The following is a 20,265-nucleotide window of genomic DNA, read 5'->3' as shown; positions in this document are numbered from 1 at the left end:
TCAAATTTGAAACGGGGGTTCCTTTTAGGTCCTATAGGAACAACTGAGAGGGAGATATGAGAATGATCAGAACCCACTCTAGGAAGAACAACTAACCTATAAGAGGAAGACTTTAGCCAATCAGGAGAGATTAAAGTTATGTCCAATCTAACCTGGATACAATCCTGCCCAATACCTTTGTTTGACCAAGTAAAGGCATGTCCCATTAGATCCAGATCCAAAAAAGCCAAATGATTGATGAAGCTAGAGAGGTGTTGTTTACTTTCCCACTCCACAGTCAGACCAACCATCTTCTCCTCATATACAAGAGGAGTGTTGAAGTCTCTCATAATGATACCTTTCTTTAAATTACTACTCTACACCAGCTCTCCTACTTTAGACTAGTAATTTTTTCTTTCTCTTTTATTGTTAGGAGCATATAAATTCAGCAAAAACCAATTTTCATTCGATTGAATATGATAAACTTTACAGAAAATAATATTACCTTCATTAAAAACTGATTCAACTCTAAAATGCTTGTTATTAAATAGGGTCAGTAGACCACCAAATGCACCCTCTGAATCCAAAGCCTCCCCACTCATCATGTTACTAAACTTAATTTTTCCCAAAAAATCCTTTTTCATCTTAGTTTCTTGGATCATCATAATATCAGGTCTCTAATCTCTGATCAAATTCCTAATAGTTTCCTATTTGTGGGCTCCATTAAGGCCCCTAATATTCCATGAAATAATATTCATTTTCCATTCTTGGAACACTCTTCAAGAGTTCTCTGGTGCCCATTCACCAAAAATCTTTTGGTCTCCTCCTCTCTGGTTTTCTTCTCTATTCTTCCTGTTCTTGCCACTGTTGCCACATTTAGTTTATAGCTACTTCTAATTTCCACCGAAGAGGCCAAAGAGGGTTCTCTAACATATTTCTTCCTAGGCTTAGGGGAGAGAGAAAATTCTCTTTCCAATTTAGTGTCCAATGACCTAGATAAAATGAGAGCATTCTTTGGAGTACTTGGAAGATCCTACCAATCATTGAGAACCCTCTCCAAAACATTATTCTCCATTGCTCTTTCAACTCCTACTCTAGAGGAAACAAGATTATCCTCTGGACCTTGATAGATAATTATATCCTTCTTTACTCTATCCTTATCTTCTTCCTTGGAGGCAAAAACACTTCCCCCTTCAGACTCTTTAGGGATCCCTTTCGAAACAGCCTCCATCATAATCTGGGTAGATGCTTCCTTACATTCTATTACCACAAGATTAACCTATTGCAAATTTGTTGTTCCTTCCATGACCTAAGTTTCCATTGTCTCTTGAATGACTTCTTGAATTACTTCTAGGAAATTTTCCTCTGGCAGTTCCTTTAGATCTACAAATCCATCTGCATTTAAAGATTCCTGGGCTAGCTCCAAAATCTTAGATTGGGTAACATCCTTCTTATCTTTGGTCTAAGATATTTCAGCAGAAGATGCTAGCTTTTTATTTCTATCCTTCTTTACTTCTCTAGCCTTCTGGCCTGAGATGGTGGTCTTCTTCTTCAAAAATTTCTTGTCTCTATTGAGATAAGAAGAAGAAAGCATCTTCTTCTTATCCATCTTAGCTTTCAGACATTGAAAAGCCTTATGTCTAGTCTTAAGACAATGAAAGCATCTAAAAGTTACACTCTCATAGTCCAACTATTGTATATGAGTGCTGATTTTAGACTTGAAACACACCACTTTAGACATATCATCCCCTTCCCTTACTCCTATACAGATCCTTGCATAGGTTACTTTGCTCTTAGAAGCAGTAATAGGATCAATAGATAAAAGTTATCCAAAAGAACTGGCCACACCCAAAAAAACATCCTCAGTCTAGAATTCCAAGGGCAGCTCAAGGATTCTACCCCATACTAGAGCTTGCTAAAAAAAGGATTCATTTAAGTCCAATTTTGAAGACCATTTCTGCAACACTAGTGTTGCTTGTCCTATGCTCTAGGGCCCTTCACACAGAATATTAACCATTTACTCATTACAGGTGAAGTCAAAAGAGAGAAACCCCTTTGCCATTGCAGTAACAATGATCTAAGCTTTAAGATGTCATTTCTTCATGGTGAAGGACCGCCCCACATTAATGTTTGGTCTCTAACCAATAAACTTCCCAAACAGCGTGGAGGCCATCAAAGCAATGCTATGATCAACTAATTCATCTGGAATAGAAATCATGCACGATCCCTTTTCCAAACTAGAAGCAATCTTAACCAAAGGGAAAGATGACTTACTGAAGAGTTTGACACCGAAGAGCGAGGCCCATTTTGCTGGAAGATTCCCTGACCTGTCCACCTTGGGTGGCATTTTTGGCTTGTCCTGGACTTCACCAATAGCACGTGGGTCCCCATCCCCATTTTTTGCCTCTCCACCCTTTGCCTAAAAATTGTAGTTGCTTTGTTAAATTGCCCTATTTTCATGCATTATTAAGCAAAAATATGGTAACAACAAGATATGGTCCAAAGGAACACATGGAACCCTTTTGATATGTTGTAGTATGGCTTAATGGGTATCTAAATCCACCATTTTTTGGGTAGTATTTTGGAAATTTTGAGAGGAAAGGTCACTTTTTGTGTCGTTGTAGGGCTGCTGGGAAATCAATTAGACCTCTAGGACAGTTTGAGGGATTTTGGTGTTGGATGTTACTTGAGTACCAAAAATTGGTTGTAACCTTTTGAATCCACCTTGATTTGGCTTGAGACACCCATCCTAATTATTGGGGAGGCATTGGAGTTGTTTGTGTACTTTTTGCTTTGTAGAGGGTTTGGAGAACCTTGTACTTCCCTTATAGGTTTAAGTGGGATTAACTTGGTTTTGACTCCCAACCTTACCTCTATGTTAGTATGGAGACTTTATATCCAACCATTTCTTATAGACTGGGGAATGTACTTCATGCCTGGCATGCAAGCGATACATCTACATATGTAATTTTATCACTTTTTAAAACTATATTTTATCTTGCGCACTAGGAACATCTGATTGTTCATTTTATTGTACCTAATCTAATGATAGTTCTAATAAGATTTGTAATCAACCCAATTAAGTAGCAACTAGTGGTTTTTTTCTTTCTAAAAATATCTACTATGATATGCTTTTGTAAAATTTCTTGCGAACTCTACCCATTTTTCCTAGTTTGCATTATTTGTGTGTAGGATTTTGAGGTAAGTCACTTAGCATGGGTTGAGTGAGTTTTATTTTTTTATTATTTGGATTCTAGGTGTATGCAACTAGATCAATTTTTCTATTGTGCTAAGATTTAATAAACACCTTAAAAGAGATATCTCTATATATACATGCATACATACATAGACAAACACATATGTGTGTGTAGGTATGCATATATACACATACATACATAAATAGACACACACACACATGTGTGTGTGTGTGTATGTAATAATGTATACACAAACATATACATAAAGAGAAGCTTCTCTATTCACTTGCTAAGGGAAACATAAAGGGGTACATGTTTAGAAGGAGAAAAAAAGATCATTTACATATGTACCTCTTCTCCCCTTGAAGAAAATTGTAGAGCAAGGGCACAGAGATCACAAGGGCATGAAATGACAACAAAATGTAGTGATCACAAGGGAACAACAACAAAACCCTATCTCTCCACTGATCTCCACCAATTTTTAGAGCTCTACACCCTCGTTCAGAGCTCTCCACCCTCTTTCACATGCAACTCTCCACAATCAATAAAAAAAAATGGAGAATGGCTAATGTCATATTTGTATTTATTTATTTATAATCCATAGTCCACAATCCACAAGATCTCTCTGTATACATACATACATACATAGACACACAAATATGTGTGCCTATGTATGTATATATATACATATATATACATATACACATACATATATGTTCAAAATTATTCAAAATTATTTTTTTACAAGAAAATACACCTGAAGAACTATTAGCTGATAAGTAAGAACATGGTGTTCAAACTATATGGAAAGTGCTTGACATGAGAGGTTAGTAAGTGAGGGTGTTAACCAATATTGACAACTTGAATGCTGAAATGAAAGCTATCAATGATCAAACACCTATGCCAAAGTTAAAACATAATGTGAATTTTATTTTAGATATGGTAGGGACAAATATTCATAAGTTTTATAATCAAAATTTAAGACACCAGAGAGAAGGAGAAGGAGAGGCTTTAGATGTTGGAATATTGGAGAGATTTGTTTGATGATGATATGTTACATTCATGACTAAGTTTTTCATTGATGTCAGCATAGCATGTTTGATGTCTTCTATGGTACTAACAAAAGAACAATGGAAAGATTAAGTTAGCACAGATGACTAGTTGAGAATGATAACCACCCAAGGTTATGAGAGATAGTTTGGAGTATCTAGTATATGTAGTTAATGTCAAAAGTAGAAAGGAGAAGTCTAGAAGAAGTTATGTGAGTTTTGGTGATGTCTTTTTTGAGATAGATTTTACAGAGGCATGTTCTGGTAAACTTGTTATATCTTTTAATAGGTTGAGGAAATGGAGAAGAAATGTTGAAGATGATGTGGATAAGCTTTCTCATCATAATATTGTGCGTACGAAAAGTTATTCAAGTAGCAAGGAAAAAGATTAAGGTTATCGCTAAGTGTAACATGTTCTTAGTGAGGTCCTATAATAATTAATTGAGAAGGACTAATAGCTGACTCAAGGAATTGTGTTATAGAACCGATATAAAGGAAAAACATTTTCCTTTATTATGACATATGTGGATATGGATTAATGCAAATTGTGAATGTTCAGAAAGTAGCAACGAGTGTGAAATGTGAAGTTGAGCAGAGCAGTGTGGAAGTGAAGGAAACTTCATTGCTGAGTTTTTGTTGAGTGATCTAAGGTTTTGATATTTGATTCTAAGGTTTGGGACCTAGTCTACAAGGTCTGACAGTGATTGGTCTAGTTAACAGGATAGAGGAAAGGACAGAGAAAAGAAGAAGATAAAAGTAAATTACTTGTTTGAAAAATGAGCTCTTCTTATAGTTGAAATTGCATGTTTGGGTAGTGGGCTCTTCTTGCATACATTATACCACAACTCTTAACAGGGTTGACACAACTCCTAACAGGGTTGGAATCTCCTAATAGGGATTCAAAATCTCCTAATAGGGACTCATTGTACTAAATGTTGTAAAAGACTCCTAATAGAGTTTATCCTCTAACAAGGAATATTTATATTAGTACATCATCTTGTGGGCATCGTTCCCACTAGGGGTTTTTCCTTGAAGAAAAATTTTAATAGCTTTGGGAGATCCATGGTGAACATGTTTAGGAAGTATAGTCTAAAGTTTGATGGAACAAACTATGATAGCTGGAAGGAAAAGATGAAGACACATTTGTTGTGTATGGGTCTAGGATATTGGATCTTGACAAAATCAGCAAAGACAATCATCGAAGAGAATGGGTTGGAAAATTTCTTCAAGGTAGAAAGAGATCTTTTCATGTGTAACATGAGAGCTAGGGAAGAATTATTGACTGCACTTCCTAAGATTGAGTAAAATTAGGTAAAATCACTTGCTACTTCACATTTGATTTGGAAAGCTTTGGAAAATAGTTTTGAAGGTGATGCACATTCTAAGAAGTTGAGGCTACAAAGTTGGATTTTTGAATTTCAAGATGCTAAGATGATGGAAGATGAATTTTTAAGAATATATATAGGTGGGATATTGTACATATTAAAGCTCAAGGAGGAAACAAAAAAGATGATTAGGTTATATGGAAGATATTGAAGACTCTAACATCACCATTCAAGCCAACAATTTAGATGATATAGTTGTTGATATCATATACCAAAGATTTCACCAAGGATACATTGCTTGAAAGAATTGAAGTAGTTGATAATGAACTGAGACAGTCTGGAGAATTGACTAGAATAGACAAATTTTAGTGCCTTGAATATTCAATCTAACCTATCAAGGAGCACAAGTGCTAGAAGAGATTTTGCTAGCAGCTACAAATCTGAGGAAGACAAAAAGATGGATGAAGTAGTAGCCCTTCTGGTAAGAAGAAATAAAGGAGGTAAGAAAATATTTAAGTGTTGGACTTGTGATGAATATGGTCACTATGTAAGATAGAGATTGTTTTTATGCAAATGAAGATAATGATTCTGATGATCAAGCATTAAGTGCTAGTGATGATGAAATTGGATTTGTGGCAATTACTGAAGAAATTCTAGAGAAGGTAAATTTGGTATCACGGGCTGCGAAAAAATCTAATTGGATAAGTGATAGTAGTTGTTCACATCATATGACTGGTGATATGAACAAGTTTTTTGACTACAAAAGTCAAGATGGAAGAATTGTTAGAGTTGGAAACAATGTAGCATGCCAAGTAAAGGTTATTGGATCTATAACTCTTGATGGTAAAACTAATACTAAGGATGTATACTTTCTTGATGGTTTAAACTGAAATCTTTTGAGTGTTGGACAACTAGTAGACAAAGGTTATCAGTTGCTGTTCACAAAAGAGACATGCATGATTAGAGATAAAGATGGAAAAGTAATTGTAATAGGAACCAAATCTAGATGTAATGTATTTCAATTAAATCCTACTAAAATGACATGTTTGGTTGCAAAGGTAGATGATAGTTGGTTATGCCATTAGAGATCCTATCATATAAACTTTGATAGTATTTTGAGGACTAGTAAAATGTCTGTTGTTAGAGAATTTCTTAAGATTGTAAAGCCTACTAATACAATTTGCAAGGAGTGTGTTTTGGAAAAGCATAACATAACTTCTTTTCCCACCAAGAAGTTTACCACTGCAACAAAGTTGGAGATTGTACACATAGATCTTAGCAATCCTACAAAGACTAGAGGATTCTATGGTGAAAGTTATTTTATGTTTCTAGTTGATGATTTTTCTAGAATGATGTAGGTTGCATTTCTTAAAGAGAAATCTGAGGCATTTGACAAGTTTAAGATATTCAAGAATAGAGTTGAGAATGAATCTGGTGTAAAGATTAATTGTTTAAGATCAAATAGAGGAGGAGAATTTACTTCAAATGAGTTTAACATGTTTTGTGAGGAAAATGGAATTAAAAGACAGCTATTAGCTTTAAGAACCCTTGAATAGAATGGAATTGTAGAGAGAAGGAACAATTCTGTTATAGAAGCTACAAGAGCTATGTTAGTAAGGAATGATGTATCCAAGACATTTTGGAGAGAAGCTATGAATACAAAAATCTACACTATGAATAGAGTTCAAGTCAAGAAAGACATAAACAAGACACCTTATGAACTATGGTTTGGTCACTCACCTATAATTAAGTACTTCAGAATATTTGGAAGCAAGTGTTACATAAAGAGAGATGATGACATGGGTAAGTTCGATGCTAGAAGTGATGAAGGTATGTTTCTTGGTTATTCATTGAAAAGAAAGGCTTATAGATGTTATAATCAAAGAACTAAGACTATTATGGAAAGTGAAAATGTGAGAATTGATGAGAAATTCAGACTACAAGAGAGAATAACTGATTACAATTGAGATGATGATTTTGTTACTAAGCCAAGGAATGATGAAGTATTTCTTGAGACTAATAATGATTTGTAGGATGAAGGAGAGAAAAGGTAGGAACAAAGCTTGGAACCTTTAGTAGAGCAAAGAGTTCAGATAATAACTCCTACTTTGGGAAAGAAAATGATAAATAATCACCCATCCGAATAGTTCATTAGAAGCAAAGACAAAGGTGTGATGACAAGAAGTAGAGTGAATGAAGAACTATGCTTGATATCTCAAGTTGAACTAAAGAATGTAGATGAAGCATGTAAAGATGATTATTGGAAGCAAGCTATGAAGGATGAATTGGATTAGATAGTGAAGAAAGAGACATGGGAATTTGTTTCTAAAATAGCAGGTAAGAATGTTACAGGAACCAAATGGGTATTCAGGAACAAGATGAATGAGCAAGGAGAAGTCCTAAGAAACAAAGAAAGATTGGTATGTAAAGGTTATTCATAGAAAGAAGGAATAGATTATGAGGAGACTTATGCTCCAATGGCTAGAATAGAAGCAATAAGATTATTTTTAGCCTATGTAGCATAGAAGAAATTCAAAGTATATCAGATGGATGTCAAGTCAACATTTCTAAATGGAATACTTGAAGAAGAGGTATACATTAAATAGCCTAAAGGATTTCCTTTGATAGATGACAATGATATAGTATGCAAACTAAGGAAATCATTGTATGGATTGAAGCAAGCACCTAGAACCTAGTATGCAAGGTTGGACTAGAATTTGACAAAGCTCAGATATAGCAAAGGTATGGTAGATAGTAATCTGCATTGGAAAGAAACTGATGATGTTTTGAGGATTTTGGTAATATTTGTTGATAATATCATATTTGGAGGAAATGATGAAGAAAGTGAGAAGTTTGCAAAAGAAATGAAGAAAGAATTTGAAATGATTATGATAGGAGAGATGAAATATTTTCTAGGATTGTAGATAGTACAAAATAAAGAAGGGATCTTTATTTTTTAGAATAAGTACTTGAATGATTTTTTGAAAAGGTTTGGTTTGAAAAAATGTAAAACTATTGGAACACCTATAGTAACTGGAAAAAAGTTATCTACTAAGGATGAAACACCTACTTTTGAATAGAAGAAGTACAGACCTATGATTGGAGGATTGCAATATCTGACTAACACAAGGCCAACTATACCAAATGTAGTTGGAATTGTTTCAAGATTCTAGGATAATCCCAAAGAAGAAAATTTTATAGCAGTGAAAAGGATATTTAGATATCTAATGGGAAGATCTATGTTTGGATTATGGTATGATAGATCTAATGATTTTACTCTAAGTGCTTATATTGATGTAGATTGGGTAGGTAGTATGGGTGACTGAAAGAGCACCAGTGGAGGAGCTTTCTTTCTTAGAGGAAGATTGGTTTCCTAGTGAAGAAAGAAGTAGGATTGTACATCTCAAAGTATAATAGAAGAAGAGTATGTTGTTGTAGAAAAAAATTTCAATCAAGTTATTTGAATGAAGTAGATGTTGAATGATATAAGGATAGAAATCAATAAACCTATTGTTATACATTGTGACAACACAAGCATGGTAAATATGTCTAAGAATCTAGTGTTGCATTTAAGGACAAGGCACTATTAAGTATCAAATGTTGAGACAAAATATTGCAGAAAAGGAAATCAGATTGGACTATGTGAGCACAAAAGAGAAGATTGCAGATATATTGATTAAGCCTCTTCCCAAAGAGAATTTTGAGTATTGGTGAGGTGTGCTTGGGGTTATGCCCCTTCCTACATCAGGCTAGAAGATGCAAGAGTGGATAAGTCCAAGGTAACAGAGCACCATTGTTTGTCTAGATTGGATGCTAATGCTTCCTATATGGGTGAGTATCTGAGATAGACAGAGTCATCTAGGAGTCATGTTGATGGTGTTTTGAATAGTGTCTCTTGACACTCAAGCTGAATAAGTATAAGTTGTTGCAGAGTTTGATGCAGAGATTTTGGTTGCTAAAACCTTTGACTTTGATGTCAATGGGGGAGAGTTTGGCATGAAAAACATCATACTATAGGGGAGGAGTATTGTAGGAAAGTATTATCCTAAAGGATAAGTTTGGTAGTATGCTAAGGAAGATGTTCAACATAAGCATGGTATTTGTAATAATAGTTTGGTATAGAGAAAATTGAGTTATATTAGTGGGGGAGTACGATTGATGAAGAGAATTTGAAGACTTTCTTTCTTTTGTTGGTATTCTTGGAACTAGATGTTTTTCATCTATTTTGCCATTAATTCCAAAGGGGTAGATTGTTGAAAGATTGGAGAGATTGGTTTGATGATGATATTTACATTCATGACCGAGTTTGTCATTGATGTCAACATAGAATGTTTGATGTCTTCTATGATATCTAATAGAAGAGCAACAAAAAGATTAAGTTGGTACAGATAGCTAGTTGAGCATGATAACCACCCAAGGTTATGAGAGATAATTTGGAGTATCTTGTATATGTAGTTAATGTCGTAAGTAGAAAGGAGAAGTCTAGAAGAAGTTATGTAAGTTTTGGTGATGTTTGTTCTGAGATAGAGTTTACAAAAGCATGTCATGGTAAACTTGTTATATCTTCTAGATGATTTGATATCTTGAGGATCTAGGTTGAGGACATTAAGAAGACATGTTGAGGATGACATGGCTAAGCTCACTCATCAGAATATTGTGTGCATAGAAATTTATTCAAGATGCAAGGTAGAAGATTAAGGTTATCACTAAGTGTAACATGTTCTTAGTGAGGTCCTATAATAATTAATTGAGAAAGACTAGTAGCAGACTTGGTATGAAGGAAGGATATTTTCTTTTATCATGACATATGTATGAATGAATGTGAATTGTGAATGTTCAAAAACTAGTAGAGAGTGTGGAATGTGAAGTTGTGCAAAGCAATGCAAAACTGAAGGAAACTTCATTGCCGAGGATTTTTTGAGTGATCTGAGGTTTGGCATTTTGATCTAAGGTTCATAACCTGATGTACAAGGTCAAATAGTGATTTTTTTTATTGATAGGATAGAGGAAATAAGAATATACCAATAAATTACTTGTTTGAGCAACAAGCTCTTCTTGTAGTTGAAATTGCATGTTTGGGTAGTGGGCTCTTCTTGCATACATTGCACCAAAACTCTTAATAGGGTTGACACAACTCCTAATAGGGATTCAAAGTCTCCTAATAGAGACTCATTCTATTAAATGTTTTAATAAACTCCTAACAGGGTCTATCCTCTAACAAGGAATATTTATATTAGTACGCCATCTTGTGGGCATCATTCCTACTGGGGTTTTCCCTTTCATCAAGGGTTTCCCTAGTCAACTTATCTGGTGTAATTGTCTATGTGCATCTTTATATGGTTTCTATTTAGTTTGTTTGAATGGCTAAGTTTGTTTGTTTAAGATAAATATTTTTATTTTTGGATAACTGATTCACACCCCCTCCCCCGCCTTTCTCTGTTATCTTGGCGGACTATTCTTTCTAACATTAGAAAGAGAAGGAGAAGGAGCGGCTTCAGAAAGAAATTGCGTGACAAAAACAATAGCTAGATGTTTGTAAATATCTTTTCCCTCACCTTGAATTGGCTTTACCTTGACTCCTTATGCCCAAGATTATGAGAAAAAATCTATCTACAATAGATTAGATTAGTGCACTCCTGTGTCACTAATCCTTGAATTGAAGGGTACAACTGCCCTGTGTGAATATTGTAATCACCTAAAAATGGTCATCTAGACTATTAGCCCCATTTCCAACATTTTGGCTAAATTAATTTAATCACTTACCTAAACCAAATTGCTAATAATCAATTTATTTGATTATAACCTATAGTTTGACTATGCTATCCTAAGTTCATTATTTGATTAAAAGAACATGTCCCCTTTTAATTAAATAAAAGACCCCATTCTTCTAACCCACTTAAAGCACACACATAAAGTCCTTTTTCTATTTTGCAATTAAAAGAAAAGGCTTTGTGACTTTTGTCTTATATGACAAGTCAACTTATATTCTATTGGTTGACTTGTGTGTGCACATGGATCACTCCTCTTTTTGAATTCCACCGTTGATCATCCACCATCTTCATCTTGATCTCTACCGTCCATACATCTTTAAAAGAGAGAGAGCTTTCCCCCTCAATCCATCCATCTTTTGAACATTGTTATGCTGCAGGTTTTCTAACAGGTTTCTTTGGAGCTCTGTGGAGAACTTCTATTTCTTGTCTACATTCTCTCATCCATGGCATCATGGCATTCTAGCTTAGCTTAGCTTTCATTTTTACATGTAGCTTAAATCATATAGTCTAATAGTTGGATTGCAACACTCTCATACATGCTTCGCATAGCTACACTTTACATTTCATTCTACCTTAATCTTCATTTGCATTGCATTCTTGAGGAACTCTTTGGGACATTTGCATTCTTGCATCTTGTCTTTGGAACCTCCCATTGCATGGTTTACTAGCAAGAAGAGTATCTCTAAAGCTCATCTGAGGGCCTTTGAATTTGAAATACACTCTCTTGTACTCCGTGGATAGGGAGCTCTAAGCCGGCATCCAAGCATTCCAACTCATGGAATCGTTTGGATAGAATGGTTTAGAGTGGGACACTTTCGACTGTACATTCTTGAGGAACTCCTTGGGACATTTGCATTCTTACATCTTGTCTTTGGAACCTCCCATTGCATGGTTTACTAGCAAGAAGAGTATCTCTAAAGCTCATCTGAGAGCCCTTGAACTTGAAATATACTCTCTTGCACTCCGTGGATAGGGAGCTCTAAGCTGACATCTAAGCATTCCGAACTCATGGAATCGTTTGGATAGAAGGGTTTAGAGTGTGACACTTTAGAGTGTACAAATATCATATTCAATGAATGATTTTTTTATTTGATCAAAGGGTGACTATGGGGTATGCTCTAAACTTGAGAGTAGAAGAGGCTAGCTAGATTTCTCGTAGAGATAAGCAACCTAGGAAAGATTTAGGGCTAACTATTAACACTACTTCTACTCCTAAATGCAAAATGTGACTAAGCTATCAGAATGTAGCTCAGGTAATGGGAAGGAACCAGATTTGCATGTAAAAGGTAAAGTGGAATCTACCTATACTACTAACCTTCTTCTAAAGTGGAATCCAAAGAGAAGTTATCATCTTCATAATCAAATTTCCTTCAGCTCCATAAATCAATTAACCTACATGCAGAACTATCTTGACTAGAGGAGACACTGCCCTTAATGTCAGAAGTGTTGATCCTAAATGGAATCAAGACCAACATGATCCTTGTTGTAGACATCATACACATCCTCCATTTCAAAAACCCTCTTAATTCTCACTCAGTATTTAGAAACACAGGGGGATAATTTGCATGAAAATTGCTGATCCTTTATTGATTGAAATGAAATTACATATATAGGCCCCCTTCCTTAGGTTCTTGCCCATTTACAGTCATTATTAGATGCAAGACTAATAGTCTTATTTTAAATTGAATTATCGCATTACCACAACACTAGAATATCAATAGTTATCCATTACATATTTGAGAAGAAGAAGAGATAAAATAGAAAGGATAAAAATAAAGAAGGTCAACTATTACATTATCACTGAGAAACATGCAAAAAACCCTAAGATTCTTCCTTCTGGTATTGATGGATTCTTGTGTTCATTCTCTATTAAAACTCCAATCAATATTGGCTTTGCCTTTAAACACTTCTTTTTTCCTTCGACTAACCCTTGACTTTAAACATGAGTCATTAATCTTGTAAGGAACAATTGTGATTAGATCTTTTACCTTGGAAAAGACCTTTAAGTGCTTTTCCAAAACTTGAAGCTGGACCATAGATTAAAATTCATCAATAGTTGGAGATTCATCTAAATTATTTCCTTATGTTTTAACTGGGTCTGTGGTCTTCCTTTATTCACTCTCCATATTAGCTAGGCCCAGATGATCACCTTTCTTTATAAAACACATCAATGGTTAATGATTTCGTGCATCTTATCTTCAAAAGGTTAAAAGGATTGTATGATCTATACACCATTTAATTTTGGCCCAAAATGGATTTGAGTGTGAAAAGTGTCATTATTCTAGAGTCTTTCTTAAAAAAAAATTATCGTTCAACATTTAAGCCTGAAGTTCATTCAAAGTCATTGATCTAATCTCCATCTGATGATTAGGATCATCTAACCTTTAACTTGCTATTGCTTAGTGCACCATGGGACCCTCACCACATGGAAGCTTGTGATTGGGTTTTGACTATTCAACTTTAGAGACCATGTAAACATGAAATTTAAATCACTATCAATGATTTGAATTTATATGATGGTCTAGATTGATTCATCAAGAAATTTGACCTTTTAATGCTCATCTTGCCACCTTGATCATAGTTCTCCACCATCACTAAATATTTGAGCTCTTCCTCTGCATCAAATTCAAATGCTCTTCCTACTAACATATATCCATGATCTACATCATATCCTCTAGCCTTGAACTCAATGTTCTTTGCTTCCTTTTTCTCTAAATATAAGTGTGGTGTTATTTTCAAAAGAATCTTATCTTCAACATGAACACTTGATCAAAGCATTAGGGTTTTAGAACAACTTCTCCCTCACTTAGGAAATTCATAGACTTTCCCTCCCTTTCCTAATCACCTAATATGAATGAATGAATTAGATTTATTTTGAATTCCCACCTAAGTACACACAGAGCGATACATGAGAGGAGAAGTTCTATAAGGAAAATCTTGACCTAGACATGACATTACATTAACTCAACTTTAATCCTAGAAGTTTCAAAAATATAGGGGAACTAAAATCATGGCAAAACTAGACAACATAGAGGATATTATGGGAGCCACTAGATAGAATCCAAGAAAGTGTTGTGGTAGGTACTATGAAATTGTAATAAGTTGCATGTGTCTTTGAGAATTTATAGTCCAAATATTGAGAGGACTACAAGTTGTGCTATTTTTCATGTATTGCATATGCATTTTCTTATAAGAATGTTTCAAGTATTGGCATAGTCTCCCTACAATGCTCCCAAGTATCCATTGTTTATAAGAGTGTTTCAAAGTTGGGAACCACTTCAACATCCTTTGCATGGTTTAGAGGTAATGCCATTGTGGCAGAGGATTCTGCAAGGGAATGGGCCTTGTGATTATGACATTTACATAGAAGAAGAACTTGCTTCTTCAAAGTCTTCAGTAAAGTTATTCTTCTAGTAGTGAGAATAGCTATTAAATATTCTTGGGAGGCAAGGGACCCTGAACCTATGCTATATTTTATAGAGACATGGGATAAGTTACTACCAACTTCAATGCTTCATAACATTCTGGATCATATAGTGATGCCCAAATTAATAGCAAGAGTTAATACTTGGGATCCTCACATGGAGAGTGTGTCGATACATGCAAGGTTACATCCTTGGCTACAATTGTTGGGCTAGTGTATCGAGCCTTTATATCCTTGGCTACCATTGTTGGGTTAGGGTATAGAGGTTTATTGTTTTATTATTTGGATTGTAGAATATGTATACAACTAGATAAAAAAAAATGTTGTACTAAGAGGTAATAAACACTTTAAAAAATATCTCTTTGTATATGTAAAGATATACATGTTTAGAAGGAAATACAAAGAGATACATGTTTAGAATAAAAAGAAAAGAACATTTACATAGCACCTTGAAGAAAATCATAGAGCAAGGGAATGAAGATTAGAAGGGAACAAAACAACAACAAAATCATAGTGCAAGGTCACAGAAATGAAATGCAAAGATCATGAAGCCATGACAAATAAATGTACCAATTTCAAGGGCATGAAAATGTTCAGAGCTCTCCACCCTATTTTTTATGCAACTCTCACAATAAAATCAAATAGGGAAGGGTTTATGTCATTTATTCTTTTTTTGGTTTATACTCATAAAGTCATCAAAATTACAATGACAATGTCAGTATTGTGATGGTGTCAGGGAAAATTTCAAAAAAAGATCATGAAAAGCACAAAAAATTGCATCACCATGTCAGGGAAAATTTCAAAACAAAACCATGAAAAGCACAACAAATTGCATTACTATTGCAAATTTATATTGCAATTTGACCTGAAATGTTGTAGTGAGTACATAGGAGCTAGTAATTGGGCTACCTCAAATCTCTTGTACTGATGGTGTTTGATGAGGTTGCACACTTAGAAAATATCATAGAGATCCACATGTGCCAAGGTACCATTGGAGTTGATACATAGTGATCTTATGTCATTCCCCACTCCATCATTTTCAAGTGCTTGATATGTGCTTAAATTCATAGATGATTTATCTAGATGTGCATGGGTGTACTTTTTGAAGTACAAGTATAATGTCTTTGATTCATTTTGAATCTTTATGAAATTTTTGGAGAAGTAGTCTAGTCTTTTTGTCAAAGGTATACACACTAAAAATGGGGGCAATTATATGAATCAGTCTTTCAAAGATTTTTTCACTGAGCATGGTTTCCAGCATTAGTTTATAGTTTCCCATTTCCCTCAATAGAATGGGGTTGTAGAAAGAAAGAACATGACATTACGGTTGATTCCTAGCTGTGTTTTCTGGGTAGATTGTGTTACAATTTTTGCATCAACATTTCGGATCACACTCTGTGATCCATCATCAGGATGAAAGAGCTGAAGGAAAAAAGTTGATGCAAAAATTGTAACACAATCTACCCAGAAAACACAGCTAAGAATTCTAATGGATTGTGGAAAACTACTATCTACAATTACGGTTGATGTCCAATTGTATGATACAGTCTCAAGCCATGAGTTCTTCATTTTGGGGTGAGAGGCTATCAATTGTACCAATTATATTCAAAATCAAATACCTCACAAGGAATTGTGACACACAAATCTTGAGGAGGCTTGGACTCATGTCAAGCCAAATATTTCTACCTTCCACATTTTTGGTAGTTAGGATTGGGAATTTATTCAATATGCTTAGTAGAAAGCCATGGAGAAGAAGAGTCAACCACTCATATTTGTTGGCTAAAATGAGGATGTGAAGCATACATGTTATTTGATCCTAACTCTAGAGATTTCTTATTTGGGTAAGATGTTCAATTTGATGAGTGCTATACTCAGATAGAGGCACCATCACTAGCTTCTCCCTTACTACCAAGTACTTCATCTACTCCTCCATAGGATTATCCATCCTCTGAGGAAGATCTTGATATCTATCCCCCTTCACCACCTCCACCAATTGTTCAACAAGTGCCCAAGTGGTCTCATGATACTTTTGACGCAACAAGAGCTATGGAAGGTGATCCTACAGATTCTTGTCATACTCATGCTCAAACTTATAGTACTAGTCATGCCATTTTAGATGATCCATAGAGTTTTTCATAGGAGATAGGACACTTAGAGTGGGATAGAGCTATGGATGAGGAGTACTCTTATTCAATGAAGAACCACATATGAGATGTTTTTCCTCTTCCAAAAGGAAGAAAGTTGATTAGGTGTCAGTGGGTGTTATGTACCAAGTATGTTGTAGATGGTTCTATTGACTGGTAAAAGGAATGTCTTGTTGTAAAGGGCTTTTCATAGTTTGAGGATATTGTTTACTCTAAGACATTTTCACCTATTTCCAAGATGAATTATATTTTCCTTGTACTCTCTCTTGTAGCTTCACAGGGATGGACAATTTTTTAGATGGATGTGAAAAGTGCCTTTTTGCATGGAGACCTTCATGAGGAGATCTATGTGGAACAAACTCATGGTTTTGTGTAGGACACTTCATTGGTATGTAGGATTTTGAGCTCTTTATGTGGTCTCAAAAAATTCCCTTAGGGTTGGTATGAGAAGACAAATTCCTTCTTTCTTGCTTCACAATTCACTTAGTGTCATTCTAATCCTACAATTTACATTCAACATCATGAGGATGACTTATTCATACTTTTCCTTTATGTAGATGATCTCATCATTATAGTAGCTAACCCTCCATGATACAGAGTGTTCAACAATCCTTAAGAGAGTAGTTTGAGATGATAGACCTTGGACTTTTGCACTATTTTTTGGGCCTATAGGTTGTTCAGTCTTCTGAAGGGATAGTTATACTCTAGCTGAAGTATGCTCTTGATATGCTTCAAAGATTCAACATGCTTGATTGGAAGCCAGCTCCTAGACCTTTCCAAACAAGTGCCATTTATCTACCACTTGCACTACTCCTATAGTGGATTCCACTTTATACAAATAGCTTGTGGGTAGTTTTTTGTACCTAACACACACACATCCTAATATTTCTTTTGTGTTTAGACCTATCTCTCAATTCTCACATGTTCCACATCAGAGTCATTTGAAATCTTCCAAATGTATCTTGAGGTACATTTATGGTACTACATGTTATGGCATTCACTACACATCAGGGGATCCTCACATTGTTGGCTACATAGACTCAGATTGGGTTGATGATATTGATGATCACAAATCCACTTCTAGATTTGTCTTCTGTCTTGGTTCTAGTCCTATCACATGGTCTTGCAAGAAGTAACATGCTCACACATTATCATCTATAACAATAGAGTATAGGTGAACCATGCTAGCTAGATAGTTGATGACAGAGTTTAGATTTCCTCCTAATAGTCCCCCATTTCTGTGGTGTGATAATTTGAGTGCTGTATAGATTTCTTGCAACCTAGTTGATCATCATTAAACCAAGCACATTGAGCTTCACACGCACTTCATTGGACATCTGATTTAGGATGGTGCTCTAAGCTTGGAGTATATTCCCACTATTGAGTAGGTTGCAGACATCTTCACTAAACCTTGATGTAGGCAAGAGATGAGTGACTAGGGCCAAAGGCTCACCCATCTATCCAAACCACCCTGTAAGAGTTAACACAATAGAAGAAAACACAAGGAACAACACCAAAGGAGGAGGAAGATGATATCATTGTTGATTGTTCAAGTAAACAACCTACATGCCTAGCTATAAGGCCTTCTAGGTTATAGTCAATTACAAAATACAACTTCCAAATCCATGATCCAGCTTTAAATTCACATTTCTAGACACATAGCCCTTACCTTTTCTAATCCTCTAAGTTCTACTTTTAATCTAAGTCTAAGCACTCTATTTATACTTTCCAAAATGGCTTATAGATTATTCTAGAACATTACATAAGAGGAAGGTTGACCCAACAATTGTTTGGACACATCCCAAGAAAAGATTTTAACCTAAATGTCATGATCAAAATAAATCTCACAAGTTGGCTCACAAAAATCATGTCCAAATGCTAACACTTGGCATACATTAGATAACTCGGCACATACTAGAAACTAGCAACTCGATAGCAAATGGAAATTAACAACTCAACATCAACTAGAAACTGGCAACTCGGCATCAACTGGAAATTGGCAACTCGACATCAACTGGAAATTGGCAACTCGACATCAACTGGAAACTAGCACTCGACATCAACTAGAATTTGGCAACTCAACATCAATTGGAAATTGGAAACTTGACATCAATTGGAAACTAGTAGCTCGACATCAACTAGAAACTGGCAACTTGGCATCAACTAGAAACTAGCAACTCGACATCAACTGGAAACTGGCACTCGACATCAACTAGAAACTAGTAACTCAGCAGTAATTGGAACTTGACAACAATTGGTAGAATGAACTAAAGTGCAAGATTACAAGGAAACCTAGGATGCTTGTACATCAAACCTTTTGTATCCCATTGGTATCTTCAGTTGCATTCTATTCTTTGGGTGAAGGAAGTTTCCCTTTGGGGGTCTCATTGATCAGTCCTACCTTCCTTCTTTACTTGCTATCTCTTTTTGGAGTAGGGTTTTTCCCACTAGGTTTTCTCTATTTATCTAATTTATAAATATTTGGTTATGATTGGGTACCTCATTAGGCCTAGTTGCTGGGACCCAAGTTTTCTGTCAACATTGCATTGTAGTTTCCTCACTCTTTTTTTATTGTGTGTAGCTACATTTTTTCTCATCTTAAGGGCAAGTGTTAGAGTAAAACATTAATTTTATTTTATTTATTAAATTACCTTTACTCCCTTCTTAAGATTTTACTTTATGCACTTTGGATTTCCATTTAATAACTAATTAGTAATTATTAAATTTCATTTACCTCTTAGGGTTTCCCTTTTACGTTTTACAATCTCCTTTTTTAACAATTGATCTTTTTGTAATATCTCTTATTCTTTCATTCTGATAATACAATTTGCATATTCTCTGAGTAAAACCCTTGCCTCTTCTTTAGTTTTTCTACTCTGTGAAAGGTTCTTGCATGTAGGTATTCTTTGGGCTTTGTGGATTTGTATTGTTCAAATCCTTCAAATTGCACCAAGAAAGATCTACTCCATAAAACCCTAGAAAAAAAGCCATAAAAACACCCAAACCATACCATATAACTAATCATGGATGTAAGCCTCTCACAACAAGATCATAATTATAAACAATTCCTAAACCAAGGAATAACCATTCCTAATCCAAGAAATATGCCCAATAAAACCATATCCCAAACTCAACCAACATAACAACAACATATGCACATGGAGATAACCAATGCTAAACCATCTCTCAAATCAACCCTCCATAAATAACTCATGTACCATAGCACAAGATCCATATCAATGAAAGATAAGCATAAACATAATGCACTTGACAGAAAAAAATGGGCTACACCTCTCAAGTATTAAATGGTTGAGTAGACCAAGAGTGGGGAATGAGAATGCTCATCAATATATCCAAGTCTCCAACCAATACTCAT

Source organism: Cupressus sempervirens, chromosome 6 (genome assembly GCF_028749045.1).
Source record: "Cupressus sempervirens isolate cs-2001-9-10 chromosome 6, ASM2874904v1, whole genome shotgun sequence".
Lineage (NCBI taxonomy): Eukaryota > Viridiplantae > Streptophyta > Pinopsida > Cupressales > Cupressaceae > Cupressus > Cupressus sempervirens.
Note: the sequence above shows the minus strand (reverse complement) of the source record.